This window comes from Phoca vitulina, unplaced genomic scaffold (genome assembly GCF_004348235.1).
Source record: "Phoca vitulina isolate PV1807 unplaced genomic scaffold, GSC_HSeal_1.0 scaffold99, whole genome shotgun sequence".
Classification (NCBI taxonomy): Eukaryota; Metazoa; Chordata; class Mammalia; order Carnivora; family Phocidae; genus Phoca; species Phoca vitulina.
The window spans coordinates 819,499-835,299 of record NW_022589802.1 but is presented as its reverse complement, the minus strand read 5'-3'; positions in this window follow the sequence as shown (position 1 = coordinate 835,299).

Below are 15,801 nucleotides of genomic sequence, written 5' to 3'. Positions count from 1 at the left end.
CGTTCTGGATATGTTCATCTAAGATGAATCTTTCTCTCAATCTTGGTTTGTTGTTGTTGTTGTTGTTGTTGTTGAGGGGTGGTCTGGTAGTTTTCTTTCATAGATATTTTTGCAACAATAATTACACACTTACCTATTAGATGTGTCATTAAATGGCTGTCCCCCGACTAGGTAATATCAGAGACCTTATCTGTTTTGTTTTTTCCTCTGTCCATTAGAATTAGGTTTAAGGATACACATGAGAAAAAACTAATAATAATCGTGGCTTAACCAAAGAAGACATTTATTTGTCTTGTGCATTAACAAAGTCCAGAGGTAAAACGTTCAGGGCTGGTATGGATATTCCACAAAATCATTAGGGTTCAAAGGTCCTTCCAGATCATTCCAACTCACTAATCTCTAGGGTGTGGCCTTTACTGCCTTGATCCAAGATGGCAGCTAGAGCTCCAGCCGTCACATCAGAACGAAGATGAAGCAGGGAATAGAGGAAAGAGTGAATAAGAGGAACAAGGAGAATACCAGCATCTCTGAAAGGAGTTTCCCAGAAGGTGCTATACAAGACTTCCAGTCAAATCTCACTGGCCAGAACTGGTCATGTGGCTTCAACTAGCTGTAAAGGAGGCTCGGGAGTACAGCCTTAATTCAGGCAGTCATGGGCCTAGCTAAGAATCTGTCACCAGAGAAGAATGGGCGACCAGATGGTGAGGAAGCAACCAGCAGTCTCCATCGTAATCATGACATCCAGGGAGCCTGGCCCAGTGTTTGGCACACGGCCAGCACTCTGCATGTGTTGAAGTAATGAAGGAGAGAGGGAGGGAGTCTCACTACCTGTCAAGAGTAGGAACTTCTCAGTAATAACAAACGACTGGAAACCAGCCACCACCCACCACTCAGGCTTGGCTGAGTCAGCTCTGCTCGGCCTGCCTCTCGGAGCACTGTGCAGGTGGGTAAAGGGAATGTCGCCAGGATGTAAGGATAAATCCACAAGCGAGGTACAGCACAGTATATAATAATGTTTGTATAAGAAATAGGAGGAAATGAATATACAAGTATTGTTTCGTGAAAAACGTTTTCTAGGGCACCTGGGTGGCTCAGTTGGTTGGGCAACTGCCTTTGGCTCAGGTCATGATCTGGGGTCCTGGGATCAAGCCCCGCGTCGGGCTCCCTGCTCCTTGGGGAGCCTGCTTCTCCCTCTGCCTGCCGTTCCCCCTGCTTGTGCTCTCTCTCTCTCTCTCTCAAATAAATAAATAAAATCTTTAAAAAAAGAGTTTTCTATACTTAAAAAAAATCAAAAAGGAGACCAAAGCAATCCCTAAGAGTCAAAAACAAACAGAAACCAATGAACATAACCACGTAACAGTTTTGGCTTAACTGTGCAAAAAAGAAGTACTTCAAGTGTCTCGAAAGCATGGAATTTTCATTACACATACCTATTTGGGATACATCTTAAGGAAAAAAAGAGCTAGAAGAAAATCTGAACTGTATTCAGCAGTGTCTAGGTGTGGTCTTTCTGAATGTCATCTCCCTCTACCGGGAGCCAGGACTGGTGCAGGAAGTGTGCACAGTGAGCCTGGCACGTTCTGCTATGGCAGGAAGTGAGGAGGGCCTCAGACCATGAACGCCACATCAGGGGGACCTGGGAGCCCCCTTGCAGGAGCTCCCACAGGCCACAGATGGAACTCAAAAGGCAGAACGATGACAATAGCCAACACATATTCAATATGTAAAATGACTGGTCATTCTGGAAGTTGCTAGGGGACCAAGTCATTACTCTGGAGGGGAATAAATAGAAAGAAGCTTGTCCTGGATTACCTGTGTTTCATGATAACCGAATAGAATGGTTGATGAGGGAAATTTCTTCCATTACCGAATTCCAAGTAGGAAATGCAGAAAGAATGATCAAATCAGAAAATTGCCCTTTTGTAACCCTGTGATGAAAGACTTGGTTTTTCCAACAAATAGATGACACAGAAAAGACATATGAGACATATCAACCCCATGCTAAGTATGGGCTTTGCTGGCATCCCTGTCTGAACAAACTATCATGAAAATGCATCTTTGCAACAATCAAGAAAAGTGTGTATTAGGTGACGTTAAGGACTTATTTGTAATTTCAATTGCTAGGCGTGACCATGACATTGTGGGGCTGTTTTTAGAAGCCCTTATCTACTGGCAATCCATAGGTAAGTGTTTATGGGTGAAATGACATGATGTTTAGCATTTATTTTAAAATGCTCCAGACTAAAAGCAACGCGGGGTCCTGGACAGGGTCCCGGAACACAAAAGGGACATTAGTAGAAAAAGTGGTGAGATGTGGATGAAGTCTGGCCTTGAGTCAGGTGAGGCTGAGGAGTACCCAGGAATTCTCAGTAGCATCTCTGTAACATCTCCGTAAAGGGAAAATTATTCCACGGTCAAAAGCTCATTTTTCAAAGAAATATTCCACGGAAAAGGGGGGGGGGGGGTACAAATGAACCAGATGGGCAAAATCCAACAGTAAAAAAGCAAACAATCTACTTAGAAATATAGCCAAAAAACCATTTCACCCAAGAGGCCACACGAGTGGCAAATAGGAGCATGAAAAGGTGCTTGACTTCATCCGCCCTTAGGGAAAAGCACATCAAAAGCACAAGGCAATACCACTAGGCAGCTACCAGCAGGGCTCCAATAAAAAATAGCAACAGTAGCAAATGCTCGTGGGGCAGCCACTCTGGGAGACAGTTTGGCAGTTTCTTTTCGAAAACAATGAACGCCTATGAAGACGTAGCAGGAGGATCTGTGTGACGAAGGAACAGCTACATTTTGACCGCATTTCAGAAATGCACACGCGTACGCACACGCGTGCAACCGGGACGACCCCACTGTCGTCTGCTGGATGTGCAAGACGCTGATGCTCAGGGCAACTGCCTGTGAATCAAATTATTTCAAAAGAGTAAATTCCAAAAAATACTCCAGGAAACAAAGGAGGCGATAGATGAGAAATACCAGCAAATTGGTGATAACTGTTGACACGGGCTCATCAGTCTCCAGGGGCTCCAGGGCTAAAGTAACGATTCTCTCTACCTTTGTTTAAGGTTGACAGTTTCCATGATAAACAGTTTTCTTAAGAGTCCCTGCTAAACAAATGTCTGTTGAATGAATAAATGAAGGATTAATGAATAACCCCAGTCTAAACCTGGGGTTCTACAGATAATGGAAGCAAGACTTAGGGAGGGAGAGGCTCGCTCAAGGCCGCACCAAATAGCAGAGGCCACGCCAGGCCGCAAAGCCAAGGCTCCTGATCTCCAGTCTGTCTAGCTCTTTTTGAAATATATTTTTTTAAACTTTACACAAGCAGTACAGAAACACAGGCTCATTGTTTTAAAAAAAAAAAAAAAAAAAGGAAAGGAAAGGAAAATTGACCATAAAGTAAGGGCTCCAACATGGAGTGGGGGGAAACAGAGTTCCAACGTGGCGGGGGCAGGGTCGCAGGGCTCCAGCATGGGGGAGCTTTCTGCGGGACACGGCAAGGGGAGACGCCGGGGACGGGGGCACAGGCAGCTGGACGGCCTGCCGCCAGTCCGAGGGCTCTGTCACAAGAGATTTTCGCTAAGAAGAAATTACGAGAATGTCTGGTGTGTTTGAATGTCTTGAGAGAACATTTACACACCAGGACGAGTCTAGGGTTGAATTAGTGATAAGTGCACGAGAAGCTAAGCAAACAGCTAGCCAAAGGACAATTATTAACTCCTGGGAAAACAAAATGCTGTGCAGAGAAGAAAAGTAACCATGGCTTGCATGGCTTCACTGTGAATGGCATTTATGTAGCTGCATAATTTTCAAGGATGGGGAGCTAGAGGGGGCGGGGAGAGCAGAGCCCGGGTCTCCCAGAGGAAGCACTGCAGCCTCCTGTCCTGTAAGGGCGTCCGGGGTGGGCAACCTCAGGTGCAAAGGTCTGGTGGCGGGATGGAGGGAAGCCTACAAGATGGTTCTCAGGATGGGGCTGGTCCCTGTTCCAAAATGCTCCCGGGCTCCGGGGATCATCCCTCTGCTCTGCACACTGCTGCCCCCACCGAACTCCCCGCCCCATCTGTGCTGCTTGCCCCTCGCTTCATCCTGTCTCTCCCGATGGCCTGTCCTTGCTCCCATCTGTGGCCAGCCCCTCCTCGGGGGCACCAGCCCCTTTCCACGAGCCCACCCCAATGCCCACCCTTCTTGCAGACACCGGCCTGTGCACTTGCCAAGCCACCCCGAGGAGAGCACTCCCATCTGGCTGCGTGCTGGACAACGGCTCAGTGACACGGAGGAGGAGGGCACTCAGCTCCCTGGGGCCAGAGCGGGAAACGGCTACAGAGCCCGCGGCTTCGGTGGCCAGCCCTTTCCGACCTTCAGCAGAGAACAGAGTAGAGCACAGCCATGGTGCAGCTGGGGTCACCCAAGAAGCCCCATGAACCGTTGTCCTCAGAAGTGGGGTGCCTGGGGGTGGTGGGGTGAGTGGGGGTCCCCAGGAGCTATGTCCACAGCCAAGACCCTGTGAATGTGACCTTATTAAGACAAAGGGCCTTTGCAAATGTGATGAAATTAAGGATCTGGAAATGAGCTCCTCCAGGATTACCAGGGTAGACCTTAAATCCAATGACCAGTGGCCTTAGAAGAGACAGAAGAGAACTAGAAAGAAAGTCATGTGAAGACAGAGGCAGGGATTGGAGTGGTGTCTACAAACCCAAGGACACCCGGAACCCCCAGAAACTGGAAGAGGTGGGAAGGAGCCTCCCTTCGAGCCTACAGAGGCCCTCCAATACTCTGATTTCAGTCTTCTGGCCCCCAGAACTGTGAGAGAAGACATTTCTGCTGTTTTAAGCCGCCCGCCCCAGGCGTGGTGATCTGTTAGGGCAGCCCCAAGACATTCCTACAGTGACAGAAAGAGGGATGTGAGAAAAAGATCTGTTCCTGACCTGGGAGACAAGGGCCGTCAGCCTCCACTCAGTAATTGGCCCAGGTGCAGCCCCCCAGCCCCCCCTCACTCACCGTGGGGAAGGAGGCACGGGGGCCCGTGGGGCTCCCCTCCAGCCACCACCTTCTTGCTCACACACCGCCTCCCACTCGACTGCCACCCACCCTTCCTCTGACACAGCTCTGGCCAAGGTGGCCAGTGCCCTCCATGTTGCCAAACCAAGTGGTCCTCATGGCTTCAGTCCTCGAGGCGCCTGACCTTGTCCATGACCCTCTTCCCTGCAGGCCTGACAGCCCACATATCAGTCCATCTGTCTGAGGCCTCAGCTCTGATCTCTGGCCTGCGTTGGGGGCGGGGATAGCAGAGGGGACCCGGGACAGTGTGACAAGTTTATTCTCTGAGAAGTCCTTGGGTTTGCATGTAGACACGGGGTGATGGCACTGTGGGCAGGAGGAGCGCACAGAATGTTCGTTCATGGGGCGCCTGGGTGGCTCAGCCGATAAGCGTCTGCCTTCGGCTCAGGTCAAGATCTCAGGGTCCTGGGATCGAGTCCCGCATCGGGCTCCCTGCTCAGCGGGAAGCCTGCTTCTCCCTCTACCTCTGCCCTCCTCCACCCCCCACTGAAGCCTACTCTCTCTCTCAAATAAATAAAGTCTTTTAAAAAAAAAAAGAATGTTCGTTCATTCCGACGCACAAGGAGGAGAGGGCCACAAGGCTTCCCATGCAGGAGCCCGGCCCTGCAGAGGGGTGCTGGCTCGTCTGAGCCCCACCCCCTCCCCTCAGGGGCAGGCAGGCCTAGAAGAAGAAGCCAAGCTCACCGCAAAGCCAGGTGCCCAGAGCTTCTGGCCCCAGAATGGCACGGCTGCACGGACGTTGCCACCTAGGGCTTCCAAAGAGCAGGGGATCAGAGAGGTAGGGCCCTGCCGCAGCAATGCCGGCCCCAAGGGGCTCTGGGACGGTGCCTGGGCCCAGGTGCACCCTGGGCTTTGGGCAACCTGCCCTTCATCTGAGCAAGCGTCCGGCTCCCCTGCTCGAATGTCACTTGGTTTGGATCACTTTGCTAACAGCACCAGCACAGCTATTTGGGCGCATGAATGGCTGAATGGATGAAGAGGTAAGAGCAGGGGGCAGAGGATGGTCTGGGTAGCCCCCCCACAAAGGGCCACTGCCATCCAAACACGGTTGCTGTGCCCTCTCCCTCTTTGGGAGGGGGGGTGGCCTGGGGATCAGGGACATGGCTGACAGTGTCCCGGGGACAAGGGGTGTCCTGCTCAAAGCCCCACCGCCCGGAGCCTGGGGGGCCCCTGGAGACCCATCACCGAAGTCCTGCTCCGGGATCTTGCTGCCCGCGGATCTGATTCTCTGCCCCATGGTCAGGTCTCTGGGACCCCCTCTCAGGGCACCGGCCTCTGAGCCACTGCTTACCAGGCCCGGAGGCCACAGGCAAAGGGGCCCGGCCCGGCAGGCATCTTGTCCCTAAGGGAGGCAAAGGAACGAGGGTGTTCGGGGGACACGTGAGGAGGAGCTGGGAAGGAAGAGTGGGGAGCTGGCAGAGGTGAGGGTTTGCTTTCCTCCCCAGCCCCCGGCACCCCCAGCTGGCCCTCTCCCCATCTGGCTGGCCTGGCCATCCCTACCTCCCTTCTCTCCTCGTCTGAGCTTGGCCCCAGATGGGTGGGCAGGTGGCTGGGGCGCAGAGGGAGGGCAGGTCAGCAGCAAGGCACCCGCTCTGCCGCAGGGAAGGGGCCCAGAGAAGAAGTTCAGGTGGAAGCCAAGCGGCCAACGGCAAGTGAGTGAGCCCCTGGGGAGGGAGGGGTCCACGCCAGCAGTGCGCGGACTTTGCAGGGAGCAGGGGCCCAGGCAGTGGGCACCTCCCCCAGAGGCACAGTGGGTGTCATGTGGGCAGAAGGAGAGCGGGCTTTCTCCTGAAAGTCCATGGACACATCAGTCGGCACCAAGAGCCATCTCTCCTCCCATCTGCCCCCCACTTATTGGAGCCAGGGGGCCTGGTACCTTCTCTGAAAGAGGCGGCCTTACCCACTGCAGGCAGGGATGGTGCCCTGATTCAGCACCTCGGCCCACGCCTCTGCCAGCTAGCTCAGGCAGCTGGCCCACTCAAGCGGGGGGCCCACAGCAGTGCCCTAAGCTGGCCTCGCACTGCTGCACGGGGATGCCCAGGAGCTCTGAGTTCACAGATCAGCCCCTGGTCCCCTGCGGGACCAGGTCGAAAGCCAGTGTGGGTGGGAGGATTCTGCAAGGGCCGCAGGTGGAAGGCAGGGTCCTGGAGTGAGGGCAGGCCCAGACAGCAACAGCCCTGGGCATTTGCCCACACAGGGAGGCAGAGTCAAGGGGAAGCAAGGTCGCAACCAGAAGAGAGGGAATGTGCGTCAACTTGGTGCAAAGGTCAGGTATGACTGGAGCTGGAGCAGAAAGGGCAGGGGCCAGGAGCCTCAAGGGGCGGGCAGGAAGGAAGCTGGGTGTGCTGACCCTGGGGACTTCTCCCCTACCGCCTGCAATTCCCGGTGCCTAGCCCAGGCTTGCAGCAAGCCCCAGACCCTGAGCCCCGCGGCCCACCTACCATCTCACAGGAATGCTCCGGGAAGGCCCGATGTCCTCCAGCTTGCAAGGGAGGGGTCCCTCACACACCTCCACCACCCAAGCACTCTCGCCAAGCGTCTAAGCCATCCCGCGATGCCTATAGCCCTCCTCCACCCGCTCCATGTCTAATTCAGCTCCAGCAGCAATTGCTTCCTCCATTTCTCTCCACACCCTCCCTCAGGCGCACACACAGGCCTCCTGCCTGGAGGCTGGACAGTGGCCCCAGCACCCCAAAGCCCTGCTCCCTTTGGCACAAATGTAATCTGCTTGGGGGTTTCCGGAAAGCTCTGGGCCTTTCCCTGAGGGGCTGAGTGAAGGTGGGAGGACACACATATACAAACACATGCTTTTGCCTTGCACATCCGGGGGAAAATCATTTGCTCCCCGTGGCTGGCAGGCAAGGAGGCTGGGCCCTGCAGCCCCCAGACGCTCTGCACCACCAGATCTTGGAAGAGAACCACTCCAAGGGACCTGCCGAATGATCCCCAGCCTGCTGGCCCAGGAAGGTGGCTGGTCCCCGAAGTGAGCTTCTCAGGGGAGGACTAAGCTGGCAGACACTGGGCACTTAGGGCCTCGCTCCCCCAGCGGGCCTAGCCCACCCCACCGCTCGGGGACCAGGGCTACTGGGCCCTGCCCTACCTTGCCCGCCTTCCCCTCACCCACCGCTTTGAAGGTACAGAGAGCCAGAGGCTGGCAGAAGAGGGGAAAAGTCAGCCAGCTAAGAGGGGCCCTTGTCAGGAGTGAGAGGCAATGCGAAGGGGCACCTCCTTGGTGTGTCTTGAACAAAGGCGGCAGCTGCTGGCGGCTCCCTTCCCCCAGCCCCCTCCTCTGACACAGCAGCCCCGGGGCCTTGTCTGCTACACCTCCAACCTCATTTTACTCTCAATAACACACGTGCATTCGCGCCCCAGGGCAAGAGTGTTCAGGTCCCCGAACAGGTTAAGCATTTCCATGCCTCCACGCCCTTGGCCTTGCCGGTCCCTCTGCTCCCGCTGGTGAACTCCTGCTCCAAGACCCCACTGTGGGGCCTGCTGTCTGCAGCACTTCCCCCCCACCCCGTCCTGCCCCATCCGGATTTTGCGGATCACTTGTTGAAAGCCGTCTACTTCCTCCTGCGTCCTCAGCGACCATCTCAGAAACTCTCCCCAGACCTAGAATATTCCTGGAAGCGAATCGAGTCAGTTCAGGCACACGTTAGGTGCCTCCTCCCTACAGATAAGCTCTTAGCATAACTATCAATTACTACATTGGGATGCATATTTAGGAAAAGCTATCATTTAGAGCAAGGTTTAAAGAAATGCCATAAATGAAGAATAGACTAAGGACCTTGTTTTAATGTCAACTCGGAACCACTAGTTGCTTATAAGATGTGTTTGCAAACACCTCTTGGTGGAACTTCAAGCTTTCTTATCAAAACCCCCATCCCCACCCGTGCTTTTATGTTGAAATTCCAAGCAGATGGGAATGTTCACCAGTGTCTTCCCCTCTTTTCCACGGAGAGGGGCAGAGGGGAGTGCAGGCTGCCCTTCCTATACCTTACTCTGGCTCTAGTAGAGCCGAAGGCAGCAAAGCGACCTCCTCTGAATTGAGTTTTCTTTCCCTCCAAGACCTTCTTCTGCTGCTGCTCCCCTACAACATGAAAACTACAAGTGATCCCAAAAAATTCACTTGCATAAAAAGTCAAATAAAAAAATTCATTTCAAGAACAACAAAAACTCATGGTAAAGGGTCATTCCACCAAAAAGACATGGCACCCTTAACTGGGCAGCAAAAACTGGTAGGGCTGGAAGGAGAAATAGACACATCCACGATTATAGTTAGGGACTTCAACAATTAATAAAACAGCCAAAGAGAACACCAGGAAGGCTCTAGAAGGACTCAACAACACCGGCAACAAACAGGATATAATGGGCAGTCACCGACCACTCGACTCAACACCACCTTGTACAAGCAGCCACGGCAAACTGCACTAAATTGCAAAGAACTGGAATCATGCAGAGTGTGTTCTCCAAGCACAACAGACTCAAACTAGAAATCAGTAACAGAAAGCTAACAGAAAAAAAGCTCGGAAGCTAAACAACACACTTTTAAATGATCCAGGGGACAAGGAGGAAATCTGGAGAAAACATTTTGAAAGATACTGAAATGAATGAAAATAAAACTACAACATGGCAAAATTTGTGATATTTAGCTAAAGCCATACTGAGGAGGGACATTTATAGCAAAAAAAGATTGACTGTTTCTCTCCCAAAAAAGAGATCAATTTATCAGAGGTAGGACAAGGCATAGAGTAAGGGTGGACAGTTTGCCTTGACTCAATCAACCAAAAATATCTGTCAGGCCCAAAGCTTCCAAAATTCCGAAATACACCCTTTAGGGGCGCCTGAGTGGCGCAGTCGGTTAAGCATCTGACTCTCGATTTCAGCTCAGCTCCTGATCTCACGGTCGTGGGATCAAGCCCCGCATTGGGCTCCACACTGAGCAGTGGGTCTGCTGGAGATTGTCTCTCCCTCTCCCTCTGCCCCTCCCCGCCAAATACATTCTGAACGTAAATAAATCTTAGCAATATACACTTTATCCCCACCCCGCCCTGAAATACACACCTTAAAGTAAAATTAGAATATGGCTACATCAGGAAGCTGGGAGACTTTAGACACCTTACGTTTCACTGAATCTAGATTTAAAATCAGAAGAGTTGCCTTGAGCCCTGCCTGGGTCTACGTCAAACTGACTGAATTACTCTAAGCAACTCACTCAACTCGAGTGTCCTGAATCTTAGTTTCTTCATCTGTAAAATGCTAGGACCATCTACCTCATAGGGATATTTTAGCTTTAAATGACACAAGAGTGGAGAAAGCATTTTGAAAACAGAAAAGCTCTGTATCAGTTTGCTAGAGCGGCCGTAATAAGGTGCCACTGACCGGGGGGCTTAGAACAACAGACATTAACTGCCTCCCAGTTCTGGGCTGTGCTCCTTCTGAAGGCGCTGGGGAAGGCTCTGGTCCGGGTGTCTCCCCTGGCTGCTGCTGGTGCCCTTGGTTTGTACGGTTCTGCTTCCCTCCCGCTTCCCACAGTGTTCTCCTACGGGTCTGTGTCCCATTGTCCCCAGCCGTTCTAGATTACAGGCCCACCCCACTGTGGTATGAGCACACCTTTATTACATCTGCAACAACTCTATTTGCAAATAAGGTCACATTCACAGGTACAGGGGTTTAGGAATGGACCATATGAATTTAGGAATGGAGGGATCCAATTCAACCCATAAGAAGCCCTATATTGATGTTATATTAGGACATTTTAGTCTTTTGGATTATTGTCCATTTTGTTGGCTACAGCTTATATGGTCCAATTAAATCATAAGAAGTATATATATATATACACATACATATATACACTAACATATATGAGCATGTGCATATACACACTAATATATACATACACTAATATAGACATATAAGCGTGTGCATGTGTGAGTGTGCGTGTGCCTCAACCTTAGCAGGCTCCCTGCCAGTCTGCCTGGATGGCTCGGGAGGTGTATTTGTGTCCCGTGAAGGTTTGTGCACACCCACACGTGGATACCACGTGACTGCCCTGGTCTCGAGTCTGCGCTACCACAGCGTTACTGATAACGTAGGTTTTAGCACCAAGGCGAGGAACCAGCTGGGACACCCAGGCTTCTCCCTCAGCTTGCCACGTGCATAGCCCCTTCCACCCCCCTGCAGCCCTGGGAGTCAGCCAGGCTCTCTGAACACACCTTGGGTCCATCCAGCGGGATTCTGGGCAGTCACGTGGACACCCCTCCTCTTGTCCCTCCCAGACGACAAGCACGCCCATGAGTCTTTGGTTTCTGCAGTAAGCAAGGCCTGCGACTGCCTGGTCACAGAACCTAAGGCAGAGGCGTCCCGGGGACCCCCAGTGGGACCACATGGCAGCTCATCCTCCTCCTTCCCTGCCCGACTTTCCTCCTCAGCTTGTGCCCAGCAGGCACACACTCAGACTTCTGAGCAGAAACAAAGACGAGGCTAGAGGCAGCCACGGGGTCTGGGCCCGCTGCCGGCAGCAGAAGCAGGATGGGTGGGCAGCTGAGGGGCAGGGGGCGAAGGCTGGGGGGCACCAAAGCTCTCCAATGGTGCCTGTAGACCATGGGGTGCACCGGAGCACAGAGGAGAGGTTTGCAGGCTGGGCCTCGCCCCAGGAATTCAGAGTCCTCAGCTGGAGGCAGGACAAGGCCACAGGGGCGCACCGGGGGGGGGGGGGGGGGCGGGGGGCAGGGACCGGTGCTGGGACAGTGGCCCGCGAGCTCCACATGTGGGCGGGGGTCTCCCAGAGGCAGATCCGGTTCTCAATCCTCTCTGTGCCCCCAGTGGGCCAGCCTAGAGCCAGACACAGAGCGGGGTGCTGTGAAGGTCTATGTGGGGCTTCCCGGCCACCGCAACTTGACCACATTCATTCAGGAGACATTTGTGGAGTGCCCGTGGCGCCCAGGCCGGATGCAGGGGACAGACAGGGAAGCCCCGCGATGCGCGAGAGGGAAGCAGGATGACACCTGAGGAGGAGGAGGCGAGGTCTCCACAGGCAGAGAATACTCTGGGTACCAGGGCACAGTGCTAGCAAGCAGCCCGGTGAGGGTGATGGCCGGGCCCGACACAGGCAATCCAAGGGCTTGGCTAGAATCGCTAGACGACTTCTGCAAGAGCCCCGGAGCCTCCTGATTAAGAAACGGAAACACAAAGCTGGCAAGCCTGGAAGGGACAGGGAGATGTGGGAGTCACCGTGGGCCGCCCTCACCCCGGCTGCTGGGACTCGGGACTCAGACGACAGGGCTCTGGTCTTTTTGCTTTTCTTCGGGAGTCGTGTTGAAGTCATCTAGCAATTCCAGCCGAGCTTTTGGATCCACTAGCTCCCGGGGTCTACACACGATGCTTGAGCCCATCTCAGAGCCACACTGGGCGCAACGTGACGTGGCCACTCTCCTCCAAATATTCTCTCAACTCACAGAGGTGACTTCCCAGGCAAGGGCCACAGTGGTCCGGAGCTGGGAGGCCATGGCTGGCCTGAGCCAGATGGTCCCAGCAAAGGGAAGAGAGTACGCCCTTGCCAGGCAGAGGGGGGCCCGTGATGGTGACAGGCAGTGGGCATGCCAGGCGAAGCCTTTGCCAGATGGCAGGATGGTGGCAATGGATTTTGCCCATGGGCCGGACATGAACTGGGGACAGAGGGCATGCCATAGTGAGCTGCAGGATGGACTCACAAAATACAGGTCCACCTCCATGGAGCCTCAGAATGTGAGCGTATTTAGAATAAGGGAAAGGGACACAAGATTCTGGTACGTTCTGGCCACCACCAGCGGAGGCCAGTGGCCTAGAGCATGTGGACTTTGTCTTCAAGGCCACTCGGGGCCACTGAAGGGTGCTGGGGGAGGAGCGTGTTACGACCTCTGCTGCAGGATAATTGCTGCGTCCTCCACATGGGCGGCGGGGGGGGGGGGGGGGGGTGCTGAGCCTGGAGGCTTCCAACAGTGAGGAGGGGGCAGGGCCTGGCAGGGACAAGAGGTGATGCACTTGAAGCTCTTTAAGTGGTAAACTCATCAGAAACTGTGAGGGGGGTGGAGACAGAGTTCAATTCCCTCTGTCATGGGGATTTGGCTGACTCAAGTGGAGACAGCGAGTTCCCTGTGGGACACGCTGCACCTGAAGGGCCATGGGGCACTCAGGTGGCAAAGGCCAGTTGCCAGTTGGTGCTGTGGGTGTGGCCCCCAAGAGACACTGTGATGTCATAGTCATCACCCAGGATGATGGTCATCCGGTAGGAACACATAGAGGGGACTGAGGGCCATGATGCCTGAGACAGACTTGGGACAGATGGCCAGGAGCATGGGACAGAGGAGGAGAATGTTCCAGCAAGGAGAGCACCAAGGGTCTGACTAAGAGGGCACCTCAGCAGGCAGCATATGGGGCAGAGATTGAGGGGAATAGGAGATCGGGCCACTGAGGGCCAGGAAGAGGACTCCAGCTCTCTCGAGCGTGGACACCGGGTGATTGGGACACCCACTGCCGGCGGCTTTGACCGGGGAAGGGCCGAAGTATGGGAAGCTCTCACCTGACTGGTCTGAAGGCGCTTGATGGTGCGGGCGGCAAAGATACCCGCTGGGAGGGACGGACCTGAGCTGGGCTCCAGGAGACTGGTGCGGGGTGGAGCGGCCACGGGGGATTGTGGGAAGGGACTGTAGAGGCTGAGAGTGGGGTTCCCAGTGTAGGTGGCGCCGGGACCGCTGGAGGAGCACTGACAAGCAGGGGCTCGGTGGGCCGTTTTAAGGATGAGGGCTGGCACAGCAGGAAAGAGGCCGTGAGCCCAGAGTCAAGGCCCCAGGAGTGGACCTGCCATCAGGGGCTGAGGGGTGAGGAGGAAAATCTCACAGGCCCTGGAGTTTGACGGGAGGGTGGCCGAATCTTGTCAGGAAGCCACAACTTTGTGAAGCAAAGTGATGCCAACTGGCCCTGGGCTCTGGGAGGCGGGTGCGGCAGAGGCCAGAGGTCAGAAGAAAGCCGGGTCACTCTGAAGGCATGGGCATCGTGGGAGGATTTTGAGGGCTGGTTAGGGGCTTGGGCAGAGGCAAGGCTGGTGCTGGGGGGTGGGGGGCCAGGGATGGGAGCCATGGGGGAAGGGTAGGCTTGGCTAAGAAGGAGACAGCATTCTGGGCACAACATGTCCCCCTTCCTGAAGATATTTTCTGGATAATTCTATCCCTTGTAATCTACAGAGCCTGTGTAGGCCGGCCAACGTGGATGGGGCCATCACTGAGAGTGGAGCACAGGAAGTTTGCTCTGACGATTGGGAAGTCGTCTCAGGCTTAGAGCCTCAAGGGACCCCATCCTCGACACCCCCTTTCTCCTCTGGGGCTGCAGAGAACAGGCAGCTCCAGCCAGGGGTGCCACAGGGAGGCTCAGGTCACAGTCACAGTCCCTGTGGCTCTGGCCAGATCTCCAACAGCAGGTCCCGAGAGCTGACTCTTGCAGGTTGACAAGTTGGGCTCTGTGTTACCCTCATGGTCCCACTCCATGACAGCCCCAATAGCTGTCCGCAGAGTGCAGGTATGGTGAAGAGAGGCTTCCACTGCTAGAAGACCAGTCTCAGGCCATTGCTCCAGGTTTGGTGACAGCAGAGTCAAATGGGACCCCAGAGTGGCCCGGGCCGAACCCAGACGCTCAGGGTCCCCACAGGCCCTGTCCTTTCTCTCTGGGATGATGGCGTGATGCTGGCGGGTCCTGAGCGGTGCTTGGTCCTCACCGCATGCTTGGTATCGTGGCTGAGGTCCTTCTGCGCTTCCCCGCAGGGAGAAGGCTCTGAGCACTGGTACCCTATCATCTGCAGGCAGATGGAGGAGCCCTGAGAGGGACTCAGCGACTCATCACAGTCCCCCCTCTGGGAGGACCAATGTGCCCGACCCTGAGCGAGGGACCTTGGCTGTCCCCTGCCCACCCGAAGCATCTCTCGGACAGGCCTCGCTGACCCTCACCTCTGAGCGGATGCGAACGATCCCTAGGGCTTCCTCGCCAGCAGGCCCTGGCCTTCCCCCTCCCTCTTCTTCCCCCTCTCTCTGCCCAGGGGCTGGCCCGGAGGGTCGGTGGTCACACGGCACCACATCTGCGCCACTCTCTCTGCACTGGGTGCTCTCAGGATGCAGATCAGCCACCAACGTGGGTAATAGCAGCTCTCTCAATTTAGACCGGAAAAATCCCCATAGAGCTGGCAGAAATATCCTGAGCCTTCCTTGTGGCACACCTCTCAAGCGGGAAAGTGGGGAGGGGGAAGCAAGAGCCGGGGGCTGCGTGGAGGATGGGGGCAGGGCCAAGACAGGGTGACAGAGGAAAAGGTTCTCATCCGGGCTGGGGGGAGCCTGCTCCAGGGGCCCGGCTTCGTCACCCTGGAGCCACAGCCTGGGGCTCTACCCTGGCAGGGGCGGCCTGGATTCACCGTCCTCCCAGGCCCTCTCCGCAGGTTCTTTGCCGTGGACAGCTCTCCAGGGCCCCTGTGCACCGAAGGGCTGCCTCCTTCCTTGCTCCGGCTGGCTAGCCGGCCACGCTCCTGCCCACCCCCACCGCCACCCCAAGCCAACGATGACTGGGACCAGACTCCAGCGCCCAGGGCAGAGACAGTCCCTTCTATGGAGGCTGCAGCCTGGCTGGGGGCCTAGAACTTGCCTCTCTACGGAGAGGAGCAGAGCAGTGCTCGGTGCCCCTTGACCCCAGAGCAGCACATACCCCAGCCAGCCT